Source organism: Martes martes (genome assembly GCF_963455335.1).
Source record: "Martes martes genome assembly, chromosome: 11".
NCBI classification, from domain to species: Eukaryota; Metazoa; Chordata; class Mammalia; order Carnivora; family Mustelidae; genus Martes; species Martes martes.
Genome location: NC_137899.1, coordinates 54,745,302 through 54,759,478, shown reverse-complemented (window position 1 = coordinate 54,759,478; position 14,177 = coordinate 54,745,302). Strand labels below are relative to the sequence as shown.

Below are 14,177 nucleotides of genomic sequence, written 5' to 3'. Positions count from 1 at the left end.
TTGTGTCCAATTTTGTCTTTTAATTTTTAGAATGGCCAAATACAATTTTTAAAATATTGCTCAAGTAGAAATATATGGCCAGGAATAAGAATCCTAGTCAAGTTTTTGCTTTAACTTGATTTTGCTCTCTCTTTTCAGTCAAGAAGAGGAAATGGGTACTTTCATTTTACTCACTACAATTGATGGTCTTTTTTACAGCTGTGAAAAAATGAACAGCTTGCCATATTCATCAAAGAGAAATCATGGTGCCTGTGTGTTTGTGTGTGTGTTTGCGTGTGTCGTTAAAAAATGCTGCATCTGCGCTACGTGGTACTTAACCACAATGACGGTGACTAGCATATAATAAAGATTACATTAATTTGTGCTCTGCTTCAGAAAAGTGAGCATTTAAGTCAGCTCTACAGATTCAAAGAATAGGTCTCTTTCCTAAGAAGACAAAGAAAGGAAAAATAAAAACTCAACCCCAAAGGAGAATTAGCACAGAGGATGATCGGGTAACCTGGTTAAAAGACAAGCATAAATGTCCTATCTCTTTGCTGAATGTCCAGACAGGCAGTTTTATCCAGTCACTATACTTTGAGTAACCACACTCAGGAATAAAGACAATGCAAACTGCATGTCCCTTTACTAAATGTGGAAAAGGTGGAGGAGGATTAAGCAAAGATAACTCAGGAGAGAGAGGGTTTGGCTGGAAAAAAAGGAAAGGGAGAAAAGTTTCAAGTTCCCCTTTCCTCCTTTTGGCTTATGCTTCAGATCCCTCATGAATGAATTCGCCACCCATACAATTTGAAAATTTCTTTTTTCCCTGGGTATTAAGCCGTTTCAGATTATCTCAGGCATCAAACTGAGTTCAAATATTCTAAATAAGAAGATTCTCACATTTAAAAATGCTTTCCAAATGGCTGTCTTAGAAAAACATAAGGATTCCCCCATATTTTATAATATCTGGGAGCATATTTTAACCTGTAAGTTTGGTCAAGATCGATTTTAGTGATACACTCTTTGATAAGAAATAGGACAGTTCCAGCACGCTTGTTTTGGTGGTAGGATAAACTGGTATAAATCTATGGACAGTGTTTTATAGTATGCATTAAGAAAAAACTGGATATATTAACATATAAATATATTGTTTCAGGGGTACAGGTCTGTGAATCATCAGTCTTACACAATTCACAGCGCTCACCATAGCACATACCCTCTCCAATGTCCATCATAAAAAAAAAAAAGGAAAAAAAAAAAAAGAGTTGAGCCTAATCTCTGTCTCCTATTCTGAGAGTCTAGATACCTATCACAATAGTCCTTAATAAAATCTTCCTTACTATTTAAAAAAATAAAAAAAAGAAAGAAAAGAAAAGTGATATAACCTTTGACCTAGCAATTCCTCTTTATGTATCTAAGCTATATATACAATTTCACATGTGTGCAAAGATACGTGTTCCAATGATATTCATTGAAATGTCATTTGTAATATTTATCACTTTGCTACTGATTATAAATTGTTTTACCCATCCGAAGGAATACTATGCAGCTTTTAAAACAAACTCCATGTATGTTGATACAGAGTGATCTCAGAGATATTCAATTAAAAAAAAACAAAACCTGCATGTTTATATTTGGTTTACATATAATACTTCTGAAGGATACAGAAGCAGGTGGTACACACGGTTGGATCAAGGAAGGTGTTAGGGAAGGCAGGGAGCCCGAGGTGGGGTGGGGGAGATCTTGCACCATTCTCTTTGGGGCCTTTTGAATTTAATATTCCAAGCATTTATTTCCTATTCAAAATGAATTAAAAATTTTATTTTTCTAGAATTTATTTATTTTGCGAGAGAAAGAGAGGGACAGGGAGATCATGAGCAGGGAAAGGAGCAGAGGAAGATGGAAACAGAAAATCCCAAGCAGATGCCCACTGAGGGTGGAGGAGAACACACCAGCTTTGATCTCATGACCCTGAGACCATGACCTGAGTCAAAACCAAGAGTCTGTTGCTGAACTGACTGAATCATCCAGGTGCTCCATCAAAATGAATTAAAAATTTTTAAAGCTCATGGAACCTCAAGTCATAAAGAAACCTGAAAGTGGATTAAACCAGCTTATTTCAATGATTTCAGTAAACTAAGAAGTGAAAGTCTAAATCTTTTACTTATCATTAAATCATTTACTGTAATTAATTGATTACATAGAGAACACAGAAGTCTTACCCTAGGCCAGGCAAAATCAGGGCCAGAGAAGTATTTCTTTTTAATGGCACATTTCTCAAACATACATTTGAAGAACTAAAGTGGACCCAGTCTGCTTTTCCTGACATGTTTAGTAAGTCTGAAGTCTGTCTATGTAAGGTAAAATAAAGGAAGCTTTGTAGCCATCATTAAATGTCCTCACTCTAAGATTTATGGCCATAATTGTGACAGAGCAAATGATTTTTTTTCCTGGCAGCAAAAATAGTCTTAAAAAGAAACTAGGTATTGTTTTTTCTTTTCCAAGCAAAGTATAGATACCCCCCAAATTACATGGTGTCACAGAGCATGCCATACTTCAAAAAAATGATGCCCTGCCTCTTCAATTTTATTAAGAAAAGTACAGAGTTAACTCTTTCTGTCTCTGATGAACTTTGTTATAGAACAACATTCAGCTGGAAAGTGTTTCCTGAAACTGACTCATTTTGTAGTTAAGTAGATTCTGAAGTAAAACAGGAATGTCATATCAATAGATATAAATCCTACAACTGTGGCTGACCATTTCAAGGTTTTTTATGTAATTATTGGTAGAGGGAACAACAAGAAATGTAAAGGCTTTCTACTCTACTGAATAACTGACAAGTTGGTTATTGATGAACTAAAGGCAGGGGCCATGCCATTTTCTGCATTCCTATTTGCACACACTAACATTGTGGGGTCCATGCTACTCACTCACTCACTCACTCACTCATTAGGAATCCATCTTCTTTATTTGGTCAATCAGTCACCAGCCACTGATGTTACTGCTCGGTGCTGGGAGATCCAGAAGTCACAAGGCAGAGCTCCCGTCCTCCAAGAACTTAGAGGTGAGTGAGAAGGGATGGTGATGGGCGGGGGGGGGGGGGGTGTTGAATGAACACAGAAAGAGATAAATGTAATGCCATGTAATAAGTATGATAAGAGAGAAAAACCCTGAGGAGCCCAGAGGAAAGTCATCCAAATCCTCTTGAAGTGTGCATGGATTTGCATGTCTAGCGAAGGTGGAGTGGAGAGGATCCAAAAAAATTATCAGGAGGCTGTGATAGTTGAAGAGAGTTTCAATGATATGTGGAGGTTTGCCAGAGGTGTGTGTGTGTAAGGGAGAAGCACAAACAAAATTGTAGGGGGAGAATACAGCTCTAAAAGGATACGGAGTTAAGAAATACCAAGGTGAGAGCAGGAGTAGAGGATAGCTTCAAGCAGTTCAGGACATAGTGAAAGGCAGGAGGGAAAAGGTGGGTATGAGATGGAAGCAGGGTTCACCCAGGAGATTTCCAGCAGACAAGACGATGGAATAAGGTTGAGCCACGAGAAAGATGCAGTAAGATTCCCACACATGGTCCCCTGGAAATCTGTTTACTTCAGGAACAGAAACTACACCTCTAGATGCTAACTATACAATTTGGGTTAGGAGGGGATAGCTAACATAATAAATTGAGACTATGGTAACAATCAGGTTGCTTTGCTTATTAACTGGAACTTTAGAAAAGAAGAGTATTTCCTTGGTAGAAAATATTGCTTGTGTGGAATTTGCTACTACCCCCACAGTGCGCATCTGGCCAGCAGTGTTCACAGAAATGTCATCGGTCTGAAGTCTGAGGGTGTTATCACTAGATAGATTATCACTAGATAATGATTTTCATTTGGCAACCCTCCAAAATATCTGGATTTTTCAAATTAAAAAAATTGAGCAAACTGTAAGTGGGAAAATTCCTTATTAATACTAAAAGTAATTGTGATAAGGGTAGGGTAAAATGACATGAAGGGAACATGTATTTGTGCTTTTGATGTACTTTTTTATTGTGGTAAAATATATTCGGGTAAAACTTCCTGTGGCCTCTGTCTAAAGCAAGGTAACTTGGGCTTCCTTACAGCATGGTGGCTTTAAGATTCCAAGAGAGCACAAACTCGGGCTGTCCTAGGCCCAGAACAAAACTTCCACTGCTCTTCATTGGTCAAAACAAGTCACAAGGTGTGTCCAAGACAAGGGTCAGGGAAGTCAACTCCACCTCTTGGTGGGACAAGAGTGACAAAGACTTTGAGGCCATCTTCAATCTACCACAGTATTTATGTTCAAAAGTATGGATTTATGTACCTAAAAATAAAACAAAACAAACAAAAAACCACTTTCTATATCAAGTTGTCTGCAAGGATCACATTGCTATTCTGTTTCTTCAATAAAATGATCTTTCCATCAGGCTGAGGGTCGAGGGATATGGGGAGGTGGTAGCTTACTGGCATGTATTGTCAAAATGGGCATGTTTATTTTTCTCATTTTAAGCTTCCTGATGATACTATTGTCTTTGTTTTCTATCTTCTGCTAGGTAGACACTTATTCATCTATTGGTATTTTTTTGCAGTTACTGGGAAGGCAGAAATTTTGAATTCTATAGTGACCTATATTAAATTAATCCTGAAACTTCTGTTTCTCTCATTCTTGAGGTCATAAAAAATACATTTTGATTCAACAACCTCACATAACATATGTTTAAGACCTTAGTGGTCTCTTACTTTTCTGTGGCCTGTCAGAACTCCAATTCCAAATTTTTACTTCATTTAAGGTTATAAAGCCAGCTTACCTTTATACATCATTTTTCAAAAGATTTTATTTATTGATTTGAGAGAGAGTAAGGGCTAGAGAGAGAGAGAGAGCACACGCAGTGGGAGAGGGGGAGAGAGAAGCAGACTCCCCGCTGAGCAGGGAGCCTGATGCAGGGCTCCATCCCAGGACCCTGGGACCATGACCTGAGCAGAAGGCAGACACTTAATTGACTAAGCCACCCAGGTGCCCCTATACAACATTTTCAATCACTTGAATCTCCTGTTTCACTAATAGTTCTAGGTTTCTCACTGAACTCTGTGATTACAATAGTTTAATTTTCTAAATTTTACATTGGTTTCAACGAATCCTGCCAGTCTTTTACACTTAATGCTGCATTCTTGTATTGTTTGTTTGCTTAGTCATTTATTTAGGTCAGCTGGATTCATCTTCAGGTATCCTTCTTGGGAAGGACACATAGTGTTATGTCCTTTAACCCTTGACTGACTGTCTGTACAGCCATGACATCAGAGTTTATATAAAATTCTTGCTTTCCAACCTTTTATAGCTTAAAATTCTATAGATATTAATTTTTTTCTTCCTTTCAATCATGTTAAAAAAGAGAAATTTGAGTGTTCTTATTGTTGCTTCTTTCTGAAAATTATACATCCTTCTTGAACTTAGGTTTTAAAAATTATTAGTGTTTATTTAGATGTAGGTCCTTTTTATAATTTTGCCTAGATTTTGATAAGTCCCTTTGAGTTGTGATTTTATTTCAGCTCAAGAAAATGTCTTCCAGTACATTTTGACTATCATTTCACATGTATCACTCTGGTTTTTGCATTTGGAAAATTATTATGTGTCTGACCTGAAATCTCTGTCTTCCACATTTTTTCTCATCTCTCTTACTTCTTTGCATTTTTTACTCTGCTTCTGGAGAATAACTCCCAGGTACACTGTGGTGTGTCCTCCACAGTATGAATTCAGATTTGCAAATTTTTTATGCTATCTATAAACAACATCAAAGCAATTTTACATTTTCCATACTAATTTGAAGGGATACAGCACCCTGATGTTTATAGCAGCATTATCAACAATAGCCAAATTATGAAAAGAGCCCAAAAGTCCTTTGACTGATGAATGGATAAAGAAGATGTGGTATGCGTGTGTGTGTGTGTGTATGTGTTCAGCCATAAAAAAAAAAAAAAATGAGATCTTGCCATTTGCAACAATGTGGGTGGTGTTACAGAGTATTATGCTAAGTGAAATAAGTCAGAGAAAGATAAATATCATATGGTCTCATTTATATGTGGAATTTAAGAAACAAATGATCATAGGAGAAGAAAAAGAGAGGTAAACTGAGAAATAGACTCTTAGCTATGGAGAACAAAGTGATGGTTACCAGAGGGGAGGTGAGGGTCGGGGGATGCATGAAAGAGGTGATGGGGATGAAGAAGTGTACTTTTGTGATGAGCATCAGGTATTGTATGGAGTTACTGAATCACTATATTGTACACCTGAAACTAATTACACTGTATGTTAACTAACTGGAATTTAAGCAAAAGCTAAAAAAAAATTTACACTTTTCCATCACTATTGTGATTTTTTTCTACTTGCACTATTTTCTTATTTTAGCTATATTTGTAGCTCTGACTTTACCACAGCTTGATTTTTCCTGAGGATGCCTGCTTTTTTTCAGAGATCTTTTTTTCTTTTTGAATTCTTTTGAGGGATTGAACAGGAATCATCTCTCATTTTTACCAGCTTATTGTGTGATATGTCAAGCTCTTCTTCTGCGTCTTTGGGGGCAATATCCTCCTTCCCTTAAGTGGCAATATTGATTCATCTTCTTTTCCACAAAAATGATTTGCCAAATTACTAAACTGCAGCAAGAGAAAATCAAATAGAGGCAGAAAAAGGAAAAAGAAGGACAAAGACCTTAAACAGATCTCAGGGTAAAGCTATATAAAATGACTACCCCAAAGGCCCATGCTCATCTTGGTATTAGTATGCTCCTATCTGGACCACCCCTGTAAGCAACAAATGGCAACACACCAGCCACATTACCCATAAAACAAAAATGAACAAATGTTAGAAGACGCTCAGTTCCTCCAGACACTAAGGACGAGGAAGAAATTATCCTGAAGGTCCCACATACATGGTACTGTGCACCATAATGACCAATGTCCTCAACAATATCTGTAAGGGTAGTACATGACCAGTGCTAAGAGCCTACTGACATGGGCTAACATCTTTATCCCAAAGGCAATTCAAGTACAGAGATTGTGCTCTTTGGCAATTATATGGAGTATGATTGCTCTCTGCTCACAACTAAATTTAGAATTATACCTTTAGAAGTTCTAACCACGAGTATGGTTGACACTTATGAAATTACTGGCATCTAGCAAAAAACATAGGACCACAGAAAAAGGGCACTTTAAAACTATTCTATCTTTATGAGCTTCTTGAAGCCTCTTCTTAGAAAATAATTTACATCTATTTTAATGTATAGATAAATGGGACCAGAAGCCTCAAAGTTCTACTTCTAGACCTTAGCTAAAACAATTTTAGCACGGAAATCCTTAAGGCAGGTAAGTGTACTCCAGTACTCAAGTGAAGCCATAAGACCAGTTCAATTGAGTACTCAAAACACATCGCTTTGAGCAAGGCTATCTCCTCATGTGTCCTATACAAAAAATTGCTGCCTAAATAAATACAAAGCAACTAAGTAAATAAAATAGAGAGTATTATAAAAAATACTTCAGTATTTTTAGTTGTCCACTTTAGTTGGCTTTAACCCAATCGAGAGCCATTTAGAGAAAGGATCGGACAGGAAAGCCAGAAGTCCATTAGGGAAACACTTTGATCATGGCAATGAGGTCGTTCATATCTTTTGTATGTTTGAAAACTCTTACTTTTTTCAACAGGACATTCTCCCCGAACATACTAGGCAACAGCTGAAATGGCTCCCTAAATCTTTGAAGAGCTTTAGGGGGTCTCTTTTTCCTCTTTAACTTGGGTTCTCCTATCTGAAACACCAGAAATATCACAAGAACCCACTGGTGAGATCGTTAGCCTCTAAGTATTCGTACACTTTCTCATTCTGTGTTCTTGGGTCTGTTTTCTTCAGACAGATCCCAAGATCATTTGTGAAAAAGTTTTTTTTACAAACTGCTTCAAGAAATCTATTTGTCAATCTCTCCTGGAGATTTGAAGCCATGATAATCCTGACTGGAAGAAGTCAACGGGAAAATCATCCCATGTACTTTCCCCACAGGGGACAGTGAAAGAGAGAGGGAGGGAGGGAGGGAGGGGGAGAGAAGAAGATATAATAGTGGACAAAGGATTAAGTATCCTTGTGTTTGAAGCACTTCACTGTGCTTGAAGTTAAAAAAAAATCTTAAAGGACACTGTGCAACCCAAGAGAGCAGGAGCAATAGGGTTAAGCTCATGGACTGAGTATAAGGCTCCCCTACAGGCAGCTTCCTGGAGACTCTACAGAGCTAACAGCAAAGGGGTAGTTTCCCCAAGAGGGAAGCCTAAAACTATTTCCCTCCGCAGGGCTCTCAGTTTGCACCTTTGAGAAATCCTTGGCTATATACGAGCACCATGATTGCACTATAGCTAGCCTCATAATAAATAAAACACCTATTTGTTTTCCCCATCAGAATGGGGTGTGTGTGTGTGCGTGCGTGTGTGTGTGTGTGTGTGTGTGTGGTAGAGGATAAAATAAAATCATCTGATTTTTCATGCCTTTTCAATTGTCAATGCAAAATATGGTAGAAGGCATCTAAAGGCAATCCAATTATCCCTTTCCCTCTCCAATGGGAAGATCGTTCCTGTGTGACCCGACCCTTGTGACAAAACGTGAATGAAATGGTACACTTTAAGGAGGCTCTTCTTGCCGAGAACACATCAGCCTGTGAGTGCATGCAGGGGCTGATGAGGACCTCAACCCTAAGGCCGCTCCCATATCCAAGGCGCTTGCTGCTTCAGGGTGTATTTCAACACTGTGAATGTGGTTCCTATTACGTGACAAGATGACAAATACCATCCAATGAACCACAACACATAAAAGGAAAAATAACATTTTCTCACCTTGGGAAGGCTTGAAGGGTCCATCTAGCTGCAGACACCAGCTTATTTATTTTGCCAACAAGGTTTCAACCCAGAGTTGGGTTCAAAGAGCAGAATTTTAACAGAGGAGGAGGCTGAAATAAAATCAGGTTTTCTCAAGAAGCCAGTCTGGGGCACAGGAGATGGACAGCAATAAAATATTCAAAAGCTAACTTTCTAAATGAGGCTTCTCAGTCCCCCCTTCTTTAAGTCTGTATTTCCATAGATGCGTGGGTGTAAACCTTTTCTGCAGCCAGAGTAGCTCTCAAAATAAGAGAAAGTCAAGGAGTGTTCTAAAGAACAGGTCTTCAAACGTCTGTCTCTCAGTCCAAACCCTACCTGGGCATCACTTACAAGCAGATCTTTTTTTTTTTTTTTTGGTATTGTTTCTCCAGGCTGCTACCAGATAAAAACTTACCATCGTCACGATCAATAGTCATTTTGTGAGTCGGCTCCACTCACCGATGCAGGCTCGCACCGCAAATCTGTGGTCCGTCAATCGAGCCCCTTCAGCATGCAGGCTTGACTGAGTGATGGAGTTTTTCACAGCCTGATCAAACAAATAGCAACCAGAATGCTATTTTCTCCCATTTGGAGTTGTTTGTTTAAGCTCAACAAGTGCCAGGGGAATTTAATGGACCAAGTGGTAGCAAAATCAGCTATGGGAGGAATGCCTCCTTTGATGTCCCTGTTCTTACAAGGGGATAATATGGAATATTTGTAAACTTCAGAATAAATCTGGGGGGACAGGGCTGGTCAAATTGTATTCTGGCAAAAACTCAGTACTACTTAGCAGCTGTGATTTTAAAAATGCACTTCAGCTCTAAGGCCAGCTCCACCTCTGAGGCTAATTTACAGCAGAGTAATATTTGTATTGCAGAATGATTAGATCTCGGCTGCATGGAGAGACAAGGGGTGACACTGAGCTCTGGAGGTCCCATTTTGTGATTCCATGGGTAAAAGGAAATTCATGTAAGGCCAGGAGAAAAGGTTCATATTTCAGAGTGTTAGGTTTTACCTCTATAATTATGGCAAATTCACCCATTTTCAGAGCTTTCTCTATATAGGTTTTACATTTTTGGCTACTTCTTTGTGATTGCTTATTGAAACCTACGAAATAGTTTGGAATTCTAAGACTAAAAAAAAAAAAAAGTGCAGAGAAGCACTAATTTAGTGCACAGGTTCCAGGCTGCACAGTCAAGTTGATACCCTGCATCTTCCCGTCGTCTATTTGACCTTGGATGAGTTACTCAACCTCTCTGAACCTCAGTGTTTGCAGCTGTAAAAAGGATCATAACAGCAGGGCCACAGAGGAGCGCTGTGACAATGAAATGAACTGACACATGCACAGCTCTCAGCATGGCACCTGCTGCGTCAGCATCATCTAGGAAATGATAATCCCTGTGAGATGGGACAAAAGTAACCTTGAGGAATCTAGTGTTTGCTGAAGACGTGCTTCTCCCACGTGAATCAAGTAAAAACAACCTAAGGGTCCGATTGCCCAATGCCACATTTTCCCCTTGCTTGCCTTTCCTTGTGTTACTTTTCTATCATCCACCATTGCATCGATCTCCACACAACCCAGGGCAGGACGGTTCTGCAAGAGGAAGAGCAGCATGGGGAGATGGTGGGGTCCCCTGAAGATGAGGAGAGTGAACAGATGAATCAAAAGAAACTTGTCAGCTGGCTCAGTGTAGAATGCTCAGGAAATGCTCAGATGGTGTAAGCTGTTGTTTGCTAAAATACATTTTTTTCTATTATGTGAGATATCAATTATTACTTTCTTGGCCATGATTAATATGGTGCATCAGGGGGTGAGGACAGGCATGTGCTTGCATCAGCCTTACTCCCCACACATGCACACACATGCCCAGAATTTCCCTCTGACATTAGTCTCCTTACATTTATAATAAATTCTGCCCTCAATTCTGCGGGACATTGCTGGCCAAAGGACACAGTTGCTAGGTAAGTGTCTGAGGCACTGACAGTAGCCCCTGGACTCAAACCCCAACTTGCTGGTGCTCTGCTGTCTTCTGTGAAGGAAAGAGCACGTCCTCTGCATCAGTGATAGAAAAATCTTCAAAGAAGGGGTTGGTTAAAAATGAGCATTTTAGTAAAAAATACTTGGTATTCCTCTGTCACTACTCAAGATAGGAAGATGTGGAGTCAATTTAGTGAGCTTCAATTGCAGCTGACTTTGGAAGGAATAATACACTCGTGTCTTTGGATGCATATTGAATAGGGAGCTTTCTCCATGGCTGGGATGGTGCAGAATGCAGCCTGGTCAGATTTCCACAAGCAGAATATCCCCTTAAAACAGGAAGAGGCAAAGCCTGAGATTTTTATAAGGCTGGTGATGTAAGGCTTCCCACTTCATCTCTAAAACATACGTGGGTGGTTCTCCCTTTTCGTCATTTTCTTGTCAAGCTCAATGCCAGGAAGAGGTATGAAAAAGGCCCAGTGTTGGGAGCACCCTTCCATTTATTAAATGGGATGCTGCCCATTTCATGAATTGTTGAAGAAAGCCAATCAGATCCTGACAAAAATTTTAAAACTTGTTTAAAAACAAGGAAAAGGGTCATGCATGAAAGGTAGGCAAGTTGTGTAGGGAGATTCAAGTGAGCAAAGGCCTGGTAGTGGTGGGAGCGGCTGGGGAAAGGACAGAGCAGACACAGTCTTCCTCCTCAGGGTGTGCACTTCTGGCTCCAAGTCTTCCTCCTCAGGGTGTGCACTTCTGGCTCCAAGGAGGGAGGGGCCTTCAGAGAACCAGACCATAATGGCCCGCTGAGGGGGTCTAATTAAAATGAGCACCACATTGAAAAGTGTCACTGAAAGTCATTAGTTGACTCTATTTCACGGGAGACCTTTGGAGAAATGCCCCTCGTGTGCCTGAGACCCAGACACTAAGGTATAAGGATGTTTCCTTCTCTGGGGGTGTGCAAGTAGTAAATAGACTGGGAACATCTCAAGCAGGATACCTGAAAGGCCTCTTTTCTGAAACAACTGGTCTGTTTGCAAGGAGAGAACGTGTAACACCATTAAACAGCCCAGTAAGAGCTCCTCTTCTTCCTAAAATCTCATTTTCTTTCTGTATTTCTATGAAAGAATAGGCAGACACTTGCCCATCTGTGTTCCAAGTGAGGCCTAAGAACATGGTGTTTGGCTGTCACCACAGCCTTTAGTCCTGCCTTGGGTTAAACAAAAAGAGAGATGAAAAAATCTTCCCCTCCTCTGGAGTGAGTATCCCACGGTGACAGCCGGGGCTTAGAGGGAGGTCTTGAGCAAAACCTTTGGGACTCAGCAATGTGGTCAAGTGTCCTATGTGAGCCCCGATGAGCATGACTGTCTGGGCAGTTGAAGAATCCCACCTCCAGGCAGAGGACAGGAAAAATTTCAGGAATACCTGGCTTGGCAATTGATAAGGGATGGAGAGAGAATGAAACTTTGCAACTGGTCTCCGTTCTTGCCCTTGGTATGTCTATTGGAAAGCAATCAAAAGGTTGTGTGAAGCTTTACTGAGTGGTGGGGCTGAGTCTAGAGACCCCGTACACTAGGTCATTCTGGAAAGGCACCATCTTGGGAGGCCTGGTCAGGATATCAGAGAATAGTTGGCAGGTAAAAAATAAAAAACAAAAAACAAAATGCAGACATATACATGTGTAACTTAGGGATGGAGGACTCTATCTTTTTATCATGAATATACCCTCATTATAACTCTACTGAGTAATACAATGTAAAACATCACCCACACAGAAAGAACAAAGTCTAAAAGTTTCTTGCTGGGAACTGGATACATGAGAGAACTGCTGGTAATGTACATCAAAAGGAAAATGATACTTACACGGGAAACACCGGTTTAGGGATAACCACAAAACTCCACTACTTTCAAAGCTCTCCTTCCATCTATGTCTGAGCCAGTGCACAGTTTCGTGTCGCTCAGACTTGAAAGGAGAGGTTCTCAAGAATTGGGGGCATTGAAACATTTTTAAAGTTTTTATTTCCAATTCACCCATTTATTTGTTCAATTAAGTATTTATTTATTGCCTAAACATGTGCCAGGCATTGTCTAAGAGCTGGGGATTGTATGGTGAACAAAAAAATACAACAAAAAACCAGCTTCATCTCTGCCCTCATAGAACTTATATTTTGGAGGATGTCATAGGTATTAACAAAATAGTCATACCAGGGCACCTGGGTGGCTCAGGCAGTTAAGCAATGGCCTTCAGCTCAGGTCATGAACTTAGGGTGCTGGGATTGAGCCCCGTGTTGGGCTCCCTGCTCAGCAGGGAGTCTCCTTCTCCCTCTGTGTGTGTGCTCTCTCTCTAATAAATAAGTAAAATCTTTAAAAGAACTAAATAAAATAATCATACTAACAGAATATTTCACCCTTGGTTAGTGCTAGGAAGGAGAGGAATACTATATTGTGTGATTGACATAGTCTGGAGGAGAAAGGGAAGTTACTCTGAAGGAATAAAAATCCAGATGAAGGGGTACCTGAGTGGCTCAGTAGGTTAAGCCTCTGTCTTCAGCTCAGGTCACAATCTCAGGATCCTGGGATGGAGCCCTACATCGGGCTCTCTGCTCAGCAGGGAGCAGGCTCCCCTCCTCTCTGCCTCTCTGCCTACTTGTGATCTCTCTCTGTCAAATAAATAAATAAAATCTTAAAAAAAAAAACAAACAAAAACCCAGATGAAGTCTGAGGTATGAGTTGGATTATTTAGGTTGAGAGGCAGGGAGGAAGGGAACAGTATACGGAAACTGTGGCAGGAGAGGTCATGGCCCACTCGGTGGAGTATGGAGAGGCCGGTGCTGAAGAGAGTAAGGAAGCATCTGGCAAGGTAGGTCTGGATCATGTAGGGCCTTGTAGGGCAACTATATTGTTTGATCTTAAATTAGTGGGAATCCTAGAAATATCACCATCTTTTAAAAACTGGTAATGCCATGAAACAGGGCATTCTTAAATTTTCTAAAGCTGAAGACCCCAGAAAATGCCGACTGTTTCCAGAAAACAGGGTTAGTCTCAGGGCTGCCACACACGGCCCCTTGAGTTGCATGCAGCAGTCACAATTTACTCTGTTGTGACTAAGTAGGCTTCCAAGAGTTGTGGGGATGGGGCAGCCTTGGTTAGATGTTCTTGGATCAGCAGACGGGGTTGTTTTCTCTAATGGAGAATCAAAGGACACACTTGAAAGTGGTGTGTGAAAGGAATCTAAACTGGTTAAATGTCAGATACATCCATGATTTATGTCTCCTTTACATCTCATTGCTGATAAAGCTAACACTCCTTTATTAGTTGGATGTGTGTG

At 40.1% G+C, this 14,177-nt stretch overlaps 1 pseudogene across 1 annotated transcript in view; it reads right to left on the bottom strand.

The window, feature by feature from the left end:
• Nucleotides 1-12,025, bottom strand: part of LOC308352457 (5'-AMP-activated protein kinase subunit gamma-1-like) — a 46,340-nt pseudogene extending 34,315 nt beyond the window's left edge. Inside the window, exons 1-3 of the transcript in view lie at nucleotides 11,850-12,025; nucleotides 10,400-10,508; nucleotides 9,334-9,421 (exon numbers count right to left, since the gene is read on the bottom strand). The product of the transcript in view is annotated as a 5'-AMP-activated protein kinase subunit gamma-1-like (transcript). The remainder of the gene's footprint in view (nucleotides 1-9,333; nucleotides 9,422-10,399; nucleotides 10,509-11,849) is intronic.
• Between the last annotated feature and the right edge of the window lie 2,152 nt (nucleotides 12,026-14,177).